Here is a 13,408-nt window from a genome sequence, read left to right on the forward strand (position 1 = left end):
AGTTTTACAAAATAAAAGCATATAAATCGTGGTAAAAACATATGGATCGAATCTAACCTTTAAAATAATTCGGAGACAACGATCAGAGATCCTTAGCAGTTGCTCCTCAAGTGTGAAGCACTCCACCGGTATCCACCAAGAAAACGATGTTAAGGAGGAGGAAGGAAGTGGAGAGAATTGAGTTTTCCAAACTTTTTGGGTTTTTTGGGGTTCAAATAAAAATAGGGTCTATAATAGTATATTTATAGGCAAAATTTTCAGCTGAAATTTTCCCATAAATATTATTATTATTATCCCATTTATTATTCTCATTAATAATTAAAACACCTTTTAATTATTAATCCTTTTTCTAAACACTTTAGAAATAATTCTCTCTCTTGATTTAATTTCCAAAAATTAAATCCTTAATTAATAATATTAAGAACTTTTCTTAATTAATTTATAATCAATTAAATCTCATTTAATCAATTATTAAATTTGCCAATTAATTATTTATTTCACAAATAAATAATTATTAGCCATTATAAATTAATTCCTCCACCATTAAATCATTCTCTTTTTATGGTGTGACCCTGTAGGTTCAATATTAAGCCGGTAGTAGAAATAAATAATAATAAAACTATTTAATCATTATTTATATAAATTCTCTAATTTATTATATATGATTAATTAATTAATCACATTTATTCTACATCGTGAGGGATACTTCTCAGCATATCGCGACTATCCGGATAATATGAATTCACTGCTTAGAATACCAAGAACCTATTCAGTGAATAGTTACCGTACAATAAACTCCTTCTACCCTACAATGTCCCGATTAAATACAAGGCATGGATCTCGTGTCAAGCCTATCTAATTTAATCACTTGCTTACCATTTACTATGCGTAGTGCTATGCAAATTAGAAACTCCTTTCTAATTTCATTCACTCTGGCCAGAGATTCCTGAACTAGCATAAGTGGATCAGCCTTGAACATTCGCTTCCTTCACTGGAAGGGGTAGATCCTTTATTGATCATACACTATCTTCGTGTACAAATTCCTATACCCAGTAGAGCCCTAATAATTGTCCCTGGAGACTAAAAACTAAACCAAAGCATAGTTCAGTGTACACAAGATGACTATGATGACCTCAAGTCTAAGGATACTTGTACAACTATCACTATATGAACATCTGCTGACACGTGAGTGAACTCCATCAGTTGTTCAGCTGTGCGAGTCATGTTCAGTGAACTTATTCTATAATAACCACCTACATACTAGCTATAGTGTCACCACACAAATGTCTATGAGAACAGACATCCTTCATAATGAAGCAAACATAGTATGTACCGATCTCTGCGGATTATTAATTACCAGTTAGTAATCCTACGACCAGGAACTATTTAAGTTTAGAGTTATCATCTTTTAGGTCTCACTATTATGATCTCATCATAATCCATAAAAAGCTTTACTCTAAACTATGGTATATCTTATTTAAACACTTAAATAGATAGAGCCCGTAATAAAAACAAAACAAGTCTTTTATTAATATCAATGAAATCAAAACAGATTACATAAAAGTTATTCCTAAATCCTCATACATTATTGGACTTAGGACATATTCCTTTCATGTGTGTGTGTGTTTTTCTGTTTGCGTGCTGCGCGCGTGGGGGTGTATGAATTGTGTTCTGTGTTCTTGATTTCAGCTGTTCTGTTTGGTCCAGTTATAATTCGATATTAATTATTAATTAATTAATTTATTTTATCCGTTGCAGGAATTATTTGATTAAGGTTTTGTGATATAAATAAATTCGTGCGGGATTATCATAATTAATCGATGAAATTCGTGTTGGACGTCCGTTATAAACGGGAACCCGCGAATTTTATCGCCATTGGCGATGAGCTTCGGCGAGCCGGCGGTGGACGGTGATGATTTTTATCTGAGTCCTACGAATAAAATACAAAATACGAATAAAAATTATAAAATGCGAATTAAAACGTAAAAATGCGAGTATTAATTGATAATTGTTTTAATTGGTGTGTGTGAATTTGCGAATTAATATTGTGAACTGAAATCAGTGGTTGGGAATTGAATTGTAGTTGGTTTGAAATTGGTTGTGATTGATTTGACGTCGGGATGTTCGACGGGTAGGCCGATTAATAAAGGAAATGCTGCCCGATTTTCGGGAAATTAATTCTGAAAAATACGGGAATGTACCCTGTAATTATCGGAGACGTCGAACGAGGAAATATAATTACATTACATGAACCCAAATTACGTGTCATGACATAATATTTTATGAATAATTGATCACCCTATTTTCCGAAACGAAAAGTGTGCGTACTTTCCAAAAATAAACACCGAACCAAGCTTCGAAGATGTGAACCATAACTGCTATGTGTATTTAAATAATACATATAAGTACGGGTCGGGTTATGAAACCGTATGGGTAGAAGTGATAGGGATGTTCTGTTGAGCGAGACGATTATCTAAATTAGGGTATTTTAACCCTGTAGGTCCTAGTCGGAAGACCCGAGATTTGACGTTGGACTAGGAATGATCTAGTGAGTAATTATCAGACTCAACAAGTTTCCAATTGAAGGACATGAAGAATAGGATAGTGGTTTGACGATAAAGCCAAACGTTCAAGGCAATTCAAAAGTCAACCGATAATAGTGGTTAAAGCTTCTTAAGGCAAGTATTCCTGAACTTTCTTTTAAAATACTGCAATTATTTCTTCATTCCTATTCTAAGTTCAGAATAGTTAAATGTTTTAATTTCGCTGCAATTACTCTGATTATGCATGATCCTTATATTCTTGTTCCTATAATTCGATTACTCTGTTGAGAAAATACCCATTCTTTCGGGTTATTTACGCACCCTGAATTGGGATGTTTTGAATTCAAAATGATTTGACATCAAAATACTGCACGGGCCGAATAATGATATTTTAGGGATTAAGTTTAACTTAATCCTAAGGACCGGGACATGACTGGTGCCTTGAGATGGGCCGTAGTGCCTGGGGACTCGAATGGATCTATACAGGTAGGTATAGATCTGCACTGTATCCTGACTGATCAGGAGGATATAGATGCGAACTAGTGTCCAGTCTAATTTGTTCTTGATCGCCATTAACGGCATTCTCTCTCGAAAGATTTATGATTCCAAAGCCGGACAAAACCCTGATTCTGGAGAAGAATTTGGGAATCGCTTGTTACTTTTGGATTTATAGTTGAAGGCTGGTGACAGCCAACGTTTATTCGCTCAACTCACTCAAATAAAAAGAATTGTTTAAAGACTTTGTCCGGAAATGTTCCTTTGATACTAATGCTTGAAACTCAAATTATATACTTGCTGGGCATTTTTGGCTCACTCTTGCTTTGTAAATTCTTATTTCTGCCAGAAACAGATAAGGATAAAAGTGAATAGCTTTGATAGACAACAGAAGTTAGAGAAATCACCGTTGCGAGAAGTTGAAGAAATTAGAAGAATATGACAAGAGCATTAGTACAAAGGTATTTACACTTGTATTCTAGTTGTTGTGAGTTGTAGAAGGTTATATTCTTGTTTCATACCATAACCTGTAAACGATCCGGATTCAAGGGGTTATTTGTTTATTATTTTATTTTATGTAAAGATTGTTTAGTGACACCAAATCTTGACCCCAGATTTGGGTTGTTATACTATCACTTTGTCATGCTGCATCAAAACACATCCTAATCCTTTGTATGACGTGTCACTGTAGATCACAAAGTTTCCTTGATCATCTGGTAAGACTAGCACTGGAGAATATACTAATCTGTTCTTTAATTCATGGAAACTGTCCTCGTATTTCTTGTCCCATTCAAACTTCTGGTTCTTTTTGATGAGCTTTGTCAATGGCGTTGCTATCTTTGCAAAATATTGCACAAATCTTCTGTAGTAACCTGCCAATCCCATGAAACTTCTTACTTCTGTTGGTGTTTTTGGTCTCTCCCAGTTAATTATGGCTTCAATCTTTGACAGACCCACTTCCACTCCTTTCTTACTAATCACGTGTCCAAGAAATTGTACTTCTTTTAACCAAAATTCACACTTGGAAAACTCTGCGTATAATTTTTCTTGTCGCAGTATCTCCAGAAGTATTCTTAAATACTCTGCATGCTTTTTTTCTGTCTTGAAAGAGATCAAAATATCATCTATGAACACAATCACGAATTTGTCCAGATATTTCTTGAATACTCGATTCATTAGATCCATAAAAGCTGCTGGTGCGTTGGTTAATCCAAATGCCATTACCAAAAACTTATAATGCCCATGTCTGGTTCCGAATGCTTTCTTCGGAATGTCTTCTGGCTTGATCTTCAGTTGATGATATCCCGATCTTAAATCAATCTTAGAAAACCATACAGTGCCTTTCAATTGGTTGAACAGATCATCAATCCTTGGCAATGAATACTTATTCTTAATAGTTAGTTTATTCAATTCTCGGTAATCGATACACAGTCGCATACTTCCGTCTTTCTTCTTGACGAACAACACTGGTGCGCCCCATGAGGATACACTGGGTCTTATAACTCCTTTCTCCAAAAGATCTTGCAGCTGAGTTTCCAATTCTTTCATCTCCACTGGTGCCATTTGATACAGAGCTTTAGAAACTGGTTCTGTTCTGGGTGCTAAATCAATCGTAAACTCAATTTCTCTGTCAGGAGGTAACCCAGGAAGATCGTCTGGAAAGACGTCTGGAAATTCATTGACAACTGGAATTGCTTCTAGCACATGTACTTCTTTGCTGTCATCTATCACAATGGCCAAATACGCTTCACAATTCTGACGCAATAACTTCTTTGCTTGAGCTATTGTTAAGAACTTCTTTTCCCGTTTACTCCCTCGAAATATCACCTTCTTCTTACTATCCAATGTCTGGAGTTTCACTTTTCTATTCTTACAATCAATTTGAGCGTTATTCTTAGATAACCAATCCATTCCTAAGATAACATCAAATTCTCCCAACTTAAAAGGTATTAAGTTGGCATAAAAATGATGTCCCGCTATCTCAATATCACACCTCGGGAACACTCGATCGACGGGAACTTGGTTCTTATTAGCTAATTCTATCATTAACGCTTGTTCTAACAATTCAACTTCACAATGCAGTTTATCAACAACATCTTGAGAAATAAAGGATCTTGTAGCTCCAGAATCAATTAAAACTTTAGCATCTACAGAGTTGACTGGAAGCGTACCTGCAACCACGTTTGAACTCTGAATAACATCCTTTATTGTCAAGTTGAATGTCCTAGCCTTTGGCTGATTTTTTTCTGGCGGTCCTTCAATTATTGCCACATTAGCTGCTGGATCTGTTATCTGGCAGTCCCTGACAATATGCCCCATCTTTCCACATTTAAAACATATTGTCCCTGATTTCTGGACTGTAGTCTGACTTCGACACTCATTAGTGTAGTGCCCCTTTTGATTGCACTTATAACACAACACATTAGCCTTGTAAATCCCAAAGTGCCTTCTGCCACAAAACTTACAATCTGTCGCCGGTGAACGATTGGGTCTCTGCTGATTTGCATTCTGGAAATGGTTGCCCTATCCTTTATTCCCTGGTTGTGGTTTCTTGAATCCCACACTCTTATTATCCTGAAACTCTGGCCTTTTATTAAAACGGCCCTGGAAATTACCTTGTTGCTGGCCTCCTCCTGAGGTTTCTATTTTCCTTTTCTTCCCATCCTTTCCTTTCTGAGACATGTCGCTTCTACTCTCAATCACCATTGCTTTCTGAACCACTGCCACATATGAAGTCAACTCAAATATGGCTACTCTATTCTGAATCCAAAATTTCAAACCATGTTCAAATCTTCTTGCTTTCTTTTCATCTGTATCCACCGGATCAGGCACAAACCTCGCAAATTCAGTAAACTTGGCTTCATATTCCGTAGCAGTAAGATCGCCATATGTCAGGTTCAAAAACTTGATCACCATTTGATTCTTCATGTACCTCGGGAAATACTTCTCCAGGAATAGCTCTGTAAATCTCTCCCAAGTTATAAACTCACATCCTTCCAATGCTCACGTGGATTCCCACCAATAATTTGCCTCTCCCTTCAGAAAGTAGCTTGCAAACTTGGTATTTTGTTCAGCTCATGCTCCGACTAAGTCAAAAGATTTTTCAATCTCTTTAAGCCATGCATTGGCTTCCACGGGGTCAGCACTTCCCTTGAACTCAGGTGGCTTCACAGCTTGAAACTTCTTAAAAGTCACTGCAGGTGGTGTTACTGCTTGCTGTTGTTGCTGCTGTTGCTGTTGTTGCTACGTAAGATGCAACACCTATTACTGCATCAATCCCAATATCTGGACAATCGCTAGACCTGTCCGACTCTCAATACGATCCTGTCCTGAATTATTCCTCCTCTTTGGTGCCATTATTCTGGTAAAAAACAAGCAACATATATAATAATTTGTCAAGCATTGTGTCAAATATGTAGCAATTCTTTAGCATATTAAAATTCTCAAGCATTATCTCTTTTCAAAATGTCATAAACTTTCTACCATATTAACACATGCGACATGATTATCATATAATCCTACTTACAATCTCACAGAATAATAACACAAAGAAAATTAACAAATAATTATCCAAGCCTTCTAACTCTTGCTCAAAATCTCAAATAAAATAACAAATTGTGGATAGGATTGAAATATAACCTTCAAACCTCATTCATCACTTCTTACCATCCTCAAAAACCAATAAAATAAGGCAATGGCACAAAGGCCTATAGCCAAACACAAAACAAGAAACCTAAACAACTTAGCTATAAACCAACCCAATAACCAAAACTTAATCCTATAAGAGCTAAACTACACGTGCATATCTTATGTGATCTTCCTATGACTCACTTATGACAATCATAAGCCTGTTTCAGTGACCATAACCTGTGGCTCTGATACCAACCTGAGACGCCCTCCAAACCCGGGGTCTATATTTGGGGTCACTATACACTAAATCACAATATAATAGTCACAACAAAATAAAATATTAAATATGACCCCTTGCATGCAACTGGATCAATCACAGGTTATAGTATGAAACAGGCACTAAAATAAACCAAATGTTATTACAACTTACAAGTCTATTTAGTTTTATAACTTATTCAAGTTTTATTGCAAACCTCTAGACTATCAAGCATCCAAACAGTCTACCTGGTCAAACCTGGAACTCAAGCCTGCTCTGGCCTAGCTGAAAGAGTCTGGATATGAAACAAGTATGAGCGAAAGAAATGCTCAGCAAGCAGTATATAGCTTATGATTCAGGATCACAACAAGGATATATATGAAGAACAAAACCAAACAACAATACCTGAACTGCATCAAAAACTGATATAAGTTTTGATAATAAACAAAATTTGCATATATATTTTATTTTGGGATTGGAATCCTCAAACGATGGTGTGTTGCCACCGGTGATCAGTCGCGAAGCAACACCGATATGCCGAAGCATATCCAACTAAACAAAAGGGTACCCAAGGCAAATATCGGCCTAACAAGGTGTTATATCCTGTACAACATATAGCTCACACTGGACCGCCACCACGGCCTCTTACGCAACCATCCAATCCATAAAAACAATTTCCAATTAAAGGAGTCAAATCAATTGACATCTTTAACCACATAACTTTATACTTCTCATAGTCCAAAGTTATCTCAACAACCAATGGCGAAATAACTAGAACAATTGGTTATCCGCTAATTTTAATTCAAAGTTTCACTGTATAGAGTAATTTGTAGCGAAATGTAAAAACGTTTAACTATTCTGAAATTAAAATAGTATAGAAACTTGAATAATGGAGTCAGAATAATTATCACTTGAATGATAAGTGAAGGTATGGATACTTGCAATTATATTATAAGAAGGTTGAGGAATACTTGCACAACAGGATTCATAATAATATCACTTGAACAATAAGTGAAGGTAGGTATACTTGCCTCGTATGCTTGAAAACCTTTCACTAAAACTATATCTTATAGTTTCTGGCTACTGACTCGGTCTAATACTTGACTGCACTCCTTGCTACTCGATTCTCTAAACAATCGGACTATCTTAATTGACAGAACCAAACTCAATCGACGTAACTATACGTCTTGACATCTACCCGATCGTTTATAACTAATCATGGCATTTAAAATTATAAACAGATATCATGCATATCACGTAACATGTAATCATGTTATTCATATATCACGTGATCATATATTTCATGTAGCACATAAATCAGATAGTCAAAAGATAAGTCTCAGTACGTGCAGAACTGAAATCAGGTCAATAATAGTGTTTATCAATCAAATACCGGCTCAGATTGACTCATAAATCAAAATACATTGTAATATAAAAGAAATTAAGTCTCAAAAGTATTTTTATTGGAAGCGTAATGTTTTTTGAGTCTTTACGCGTTCGTTTCGTATTAAACGGACCAACGGTTTATTTATTACGAATAAAATAAGAATTACATAGAATTAAATAGAATTAAATCAATTAATAATAATATTAAATGATTTTTAAATACAAAAATATAATTTTTAAAAGATTAAAAATAATTTTTAGGAATTATTTGAATTAATTATAAATAATTTACATTTATTTAACTATTTGTAAATATAATTAATTGATTAAATGATTTAATCAATTAATTAAACTCATAAATAATCCCGCTTGAAGGATACGAGCTGCTGTCTTCTCTCCACCATAGTGGCCTCCATAAACAGTCGAATGACAGTCTCGCAAGATACCCTCCGTCTCGCTGTACGGAATACATCTCCTGATGATTTGGTCACCTCCTTGCCTTAACAAAAAAGCTCATCCCACATGTACCACTTCACCTCATGAAGAAACTTCTTCCTTTGAGTATAAGACAATTCTGGAGGCATAATATTGCTCACAAGGTAGTTTACAATGTCTGCGAACCACAATTCTTCCTCTTACACCCCAAACAATTACTCATCGGGAAAAGACTCATTTATCAATATCTTATCCTGTGAAGTCATACTCGGATTTTCTAACCGAGAGAGATGATCAGCAATTTGATTCTCAGTACCTTTCCTATCCTTGATCTCCAACTCAAACTCCTGAAGTAAAATAACCCATCGAATCAATCTTGGCTTCGAGTCCTTCTTCGAGACCTGATAGCGAATAGCAACGTGATCAGTGAAAACTGTCACCTTCGTCCCAACCAAATAAGATCGAAACTTCTCAAAACCGTAGACAATGGCTAATAGTTCTTTCTCAGTAGTAGTATAGTTCAGTTGAACACCATTAATGATCTTACTAGCATAGTAGACCACATGAAATATATTGTTCTTCCTTTGCCCAAGAACTGCTCCAACTGCATAGTCACTTGCATCACACATTATTTCAAACGGCTCATCCCAATTAGGTGCAGTTATGACAGGTGTCGTAATCAAACTCTTCTTTAAGCTCTCAAAAGCCGCTAGACAATCATCATCAAACTTGAAAGGAATATCTTTCTCTAAAATATTGCACAAGGTTTTAAAGATTTTAGAGAAGTCTTTGATGAACCGCCGATAGAAACCCGCATGACCAAGAAAACTGCGAATCCCCTTAATAAAATTTGGTGGAGGAAGGTTTTCAGTTACCCCCACCTTGGCTTTGTCCATCTCAAGACCTATACTAGATACCTTGTTTCCAAGAATGATGCCCTGTTGCACCATAAAGTGACATTTCTCCCAGTTTAGAACCAGATTTATCTCAACACACCTTTTAAGAATTGCGCCAGATTTCGCAAGCACTCATCAAAAGAATCACCAAACACAGAGAAATCATCCATGAACACCTCCATATTCTGACCAATCATGTCAGAGAAAATGGCCATCATATATCTCTGAAAAGTGGCAGGTGCACCATATAACCCAAAAGAAACTCTTCTGAAGGCAAAATTACCAAATGGACAAGTGAAGATAGTCTTTTCCTGATCTTCTGGAGCAATGCAAATCTGATTATAACCCGAATAGCCATCCAGAAGACAATAGTATTCATGCCCAGCCAACCTGTCAAGCATCTGATCAATAAACGGAAGAGGGAAGTGATCTTTCCTTATGGCCTTGTTTAGCTTCCTGTAATCCATGCAAACTCTCCACCCCCGTGACTATTCGAGTAGGAATGAGCTCATTCTTTTCATTATCAATAACTATGATGCCTCATTTCTTCGGCACACAGTGTACTGGACTCACCCAAGAACTTTCAGAAATAGGATAGATGATCCCTGCATCTAGACACTTGAAAATTTCCTTCTTCACAACTTCTTTCATGATCGGATTCAGCCTTCTCCGTTGCTCAACAGTTGGCTTACTTCCTTCCTCTAGAAGAATTTTATGCATACAATAAGAAGGGCTGATTCCCTTAATATCTGCTATAGTCCATCCAATTTCCAATTTGAATTCTCTCAGAATTCTCAAGAGCTTTTCCTCATCAAAACCTGAAAGGTCAGATGCAATAATAACAGGCAAAGTCGATGCATCACCTAAAAATGCATATCTCAAGTGTTCAGGAAATGGTTTAAACTCGAGTGTAGGAGCTTCCTCAATAGATGTCTTGAGGCACTTTGGATAATTTTTCAGTTCTTTCAATCCAAGAGATTCAAATGGCATATCCAGCCTTCACTTCCAAGGAGAATCATTCAAAAACCGCAACTATTCATCACTTCATCATCTTCACTATCTGAATTTCCCAACAAGGCCTTATCTATCGCATCAGACCTTAGCATTTGATCAAGTTCTGAAGTTACCATAGAATTGACCAATTCCACTTTAAAGCACTCCTCGTTATCAGTAGGGAATTTTATGGCATTGAAAACATTAAAAGTCACATCTTGATCCAACACTCGCATAGTGAGCTCACCCTTCTGTACATCAATCAAGGTTTGGCCAATGGCCAAGAATGGTCTTCCCAAGATTTTGGGAATTTTCTTATCCTCCTCGAAATCAAGAATTACAAAGTCAGCAGGAAAGATGAGTTTGTCCACCTTGACCAAGACATCCTCCACGATTAGGGATGGCAATCGGGTCGGTCAAAACAGGTTTAGCAAAAACCAAACCCGAACCCGATTATTTTTGCCAAACCCGAACCCGGAAAAACCCGAACCACTAAACCTGAACCCGAACCCATCGGGTTCGGTTCGGGTTAGGTTCGGGGTCGGGGTTGTAGATCACTATCAAATTGCACCTTAATTTGCACAAACTCTAGTGAAAAATTACTAGGATCTGATTTGAGCAAAGTGTTCATAAATATGATGATTTTGAAATTTTTGGGATTGAATTAGAGGGTTGAGAGATGACAATGGATCACACCTCTGTGAATAAAATTGTTAGTGAAATAATGCAACAATCTTGACCTTTAGTATACTTGTATTAAACATGCTTGCTAAAAACATATTTCAACGACTTTAATGCAATAATTTGTAAAAAGTACACTTTTTTAGTACTAATATTAGTAATATATTATATTACTACTTATAAAATATAGAATATTATTTATATATTAACACGGGTTTCGGATCGGGTTCGGGTTCGGGTCGGAACGGAACGGGTTTCGGGTTTTCGGGTCGGGTTCGGAATGGTATGCCTTAAACTTAAACTCGACCCGAAAATGATTCGAGTTTAAAAACCAAACCCGAACCCGAATCCAAACCTAAAATATTCGGGTTCGGTAAAACCCAATCGGATCGGTACAGATCGGGTATCGATACAAATTTCCATCCCTATTCACGATGCCTCGTGGATATGTAATGGAATGATCAGCCAACTGCAAGGACATATAAGTAGGCTTAGGATCAGGTAAATCCAACTTCTTTAAGATAGAAAAAGGCATCAGATTGATGCTAGCTCCCAAATCACATAAACACTTGTCGAATGATAAGTTTTTGATGGTGCAAGGAATAGTGAAACTCCCAGGATCTTTAAGCTTCGGAGGCAACTTCTGTTACAGCATAACACTGCATTCCTCCATGATAGCAACGGTCTCTAAGTCATTGAGCTTCACCTTCTGAGAGAGAATACCTTTCATAAACTTCGCATAACTTAGAAAACTGCTTATCCAACTTTTGCGGTTGTTGGGATGATAGGTGGCTGGTACTGGTTGCTGCGACCTCTAAAAGTTGCTCACGAACTGAGCTGATTCACTAAAAATAGCACATTACACCATCTCATGCGCATCAGCACAAAGCTCACAGACACTAGTGATCTGATTAACTCCATAATTAGCCAATTGATCCACCTTCATCGTCAAAGCCTTAAGCTGAGCAGCTATAATAGTAGCTGAATGTACCTCCAGAATTCCTGCTACTTTTCCTTGAGGCATTCTCTGAGTTGGGTTCTGGTATTCATTAGCAGCCATCAGCTCAATTAATTCATAAGCTTCATCATAGCTTTTAGCCCATAAGACTCCTCCTGATGCTACATCAAGCATGGGTCTAGAAGTTGCACCCAACCCATTATAAAAGCAGTTAATGATCATCCAGTCAGGCATCCCATGATTAGGACACTTCCAAAACATCTTCTTGTAGCGATCCCAAGCTTCACACAAAGATTCTCCAGATTGCTGCGCAAATTGAGTAAGAGCATTTCTGACTGCAGCAGTCTTCACCATAGGGAAGAATTTAGTGAGAAAATTATGAGCCAGGTCTTCCCAAGTAGTAATAGAGCCTGGTGGTAGAGAATGCAACCAACACTTAGCCTTATCCCTCAAAGAGAATGGGAAAATCCTCAGCTTGATAGCATCTTCAGTAACTCCATTGAACTTGAAAGTGTCGCAGATCTCGATGAAATCTTTGATTTGCAAGTTGGGATCTTCTATAGGAGAACCGCCAAACTGAACTGAATTCTTTATTATCTGACTCGTGCTCGACTTGATTTCAAAGGTGTTAGCTGCGATGGCTAGCCTGATAATACTAGACTGAAAATCATTGATCTTCGACTTAGAATAGTCCATCAAAGCCTTCAGATTTGCTGCTAGTTCTCCCATTATGACTAGAGCTTCTTCTTCAACTTTCTCCTCAAAAAAAAATTCTTCAACTACTTCCTCTGCTTTATCCAGTGTTCTCTTGTGAGATCGAGAACGCGTTAGCATACACGCTCTCTAGAGTACCTGAAATTTAACAAATACCCAAGTAAGTAAAATGCCTGAGTCAGTGAACTTTAACGACCAATGATGACAAGCACATAAACTAAAAATTAACACTGAGTCCCCAGCAACAGCGCCAAAAACCTGTTAGGACGAAAACACACGCTAATATTCATGTAAGTATACATGTTCGCAAGTAATATATAATTGTTTCTAGTTCGTTCCCACAGAGACTGTTTTAGGTTAATTTTAATTAATATGCTTATGCAATAATGGTATGGTTATTATTCAATGCTAAGACGAATAA

The 13,408-nt window shown here is 36.8% G+C and overlaps 1 non-coding gene across 1 annotated transcript; it reads left to right on the forward strand.

The window, feature by feature from the left end:
- Nucleotides 1-12,505: 12,505 nt before the first annotated feature.
- LOC141715275 (small nucleolar RNA R71) lies at nucleotides 12,506-12,612 on the forward strand. The gene has a single exon (XR_012572042.1). It is a non-coding gene; the product is annotated as a small nucleolar RNA R71 (small nucleolar RNA).
- The last annotated feature ends 796 nt before the right edge of the window (nucleotides 12,613-13,408 follow it).

Source organism: Apium graveolens, chromosome 3 (assembly GCF_009905375.1).
Source record: "Apium graveolens cultivar Ventura chromosome 3, ASM990537v1, whole genome shotgun sequence".
Lineage (NCBI taxonomy): Eukaryota > Viridiplantae > Streptophyta > Magnoliopsida > Apiales > Apiaceae > Apium > Apium graveolens.